Here is a 1,862-nt window from a genome sequence, read left to right on the forward strand (position 1 = left end):
CTTTCTCTATCTGACTGTATTTTTTCTCTGCTGCAATCAGGGCACGTGAGGCACGAACCACTGTCTTCATATTACCGTCTTTGTATTTGTGTAGCAAAACTGCTCCTACGCCATATTCAGAAGCGTCAGATGCTACAGTAAACTCCGCTGCAGGATCGAAATCAGCCAGCGACAAATCTGAAATTAATATTCTTTTGATATCCTGAAATGTTATTTGACAGTTATTTGACCAATTCCATTTGGCGTCTTTCTTTAGCAAATTATTAAACGAAGTTCTCAATTCATACATGTTTGGTGTGTAATTTTGATAATAGTTCGCTAGGCCAAGAAAAGCTTGTAATGTCGCTATGTTAGTTGGGGGAGGTATATTTTTAATCGCGTCTGCCCTCGACGGGTCAGTTCGTCTTCTATTTTTATCGATAATTTGTCCTAAATATTTAATTTTAGGCAAAAAGAATTCACATTTCTCCTCACTGACTGTGAAACCGTAATCTCTTGTTCTTTGAAAAACCCACTTCACATGTCCGATATGCTGATCATGAGATTCACTTCTAATTAATACATCATCCAGGTATGGAATTGCGAATTGACAGTCCGCCAACATCGCATCCATAACCTGTTGAAGTATTGCAGGTGCAACCTTCAGGCCAAATGGAAATATATTATATTTGTATAGTCCTCTGTGCGTACTCACTGTTAAAACATTCGAGCATTTCTTGTCTACTTTAATTTGTAGATAAGCATCAGAGAGATCTAGTTTCGGAAATATTTTGCCACCATTTAATTTTGCAAAAATATCCTCTGGAGTAGGCAGTGGATAGTAGCACATATTTAGACAGTCATTCAAGCTAGAGAGAGGAGTTCACCACCTAAAACTTCACAAACCGTTACTCAGAGTTCCACAGAACCGTTCGCCAGACACTCGTATTATTCAGAATATTTTAATCTACCTCCTTTGGTATTCGAGTGCTATTTTCTCCACCCTTTATGGCGGTGCCCCAACATGGTCGTAGTCCTATGGCTGAAACAAAACATAACAGCTACAAATGTACAAACGCATAACTATATAAATCAATTCAACTCTATAAATACGTTAAATGTAGTCACCACGAAGACAAAAGTTAATGAAACCTCGTTAAGCATCATTATAGAGTGAGGAATGTGTACGTGCTTATGTGCTTGCCTTGATGACTGAGTTAATTGACGCTAATTACCATTTTGGATTATTAGTTACTATTACTGGTCATATGAAGGTGGTGAGCTGACAGAATCATTAGCACGCCGGAGAAATAGAAACCAGCGTTATTAGTCATATATAGGACGGTGAGCAGCAAGAATCGTTTCGCACGCCGGACGAAATGCTTAGCTGCATTTCTTCCGAGTTTACGTTTTGAGTTCAAATTCCGCCGAGGTGGACTTTGCCTTCCATTCCTTTCGGGATCAATAAAATAAGTACCAGTAGAACACTGGGGGTCGATGTAATCGACTTGCTTCCTCTTCCGAAATTGCTGGACTTAGTAATATTACTAGTCATATGAAGGCGGCGAGCTGGCAGAACCGTTAGCACACCGGGCGAAGTGCTTAGCGGTATTTCGCCTGCCGTTACGTTCTGAGTTCAAATTCCGCCGAGGTCGACTTTGCCCTTCATCCTTTCGGGGCCGATAAATTAAGTACCAGTTACGCACTGGGGTCGATGTAATCGACTTAATCCCTTTCTCTGTCCTTGTTTGTCTCCTCTATGTTTAGCCCCTTGTGGGCAATAAAGAAATAAGAATCGTCACCACGCCGGACAATATCACTGGTTAAATGTTTATGCGACTCTCTCCCTCCCCACTTTCTCTCCATGATTGACGGTGTTAGAA

This window comes from Octopus bimaculoides, chromosome 17 (genome assembly GCF_001194135.2).
Source record: "Octopus bimaculoides isolate UCB-OBI-ISO-001 chromosome 17, ASM119413v2, whole genome shotgun sequence".
Lineage (NCBI taxonomy): Eukaryota > Metazoa > Mollusca > Cephalopoda > Octopoda > Octopodidae > Octopus > Octopus bimaculoides.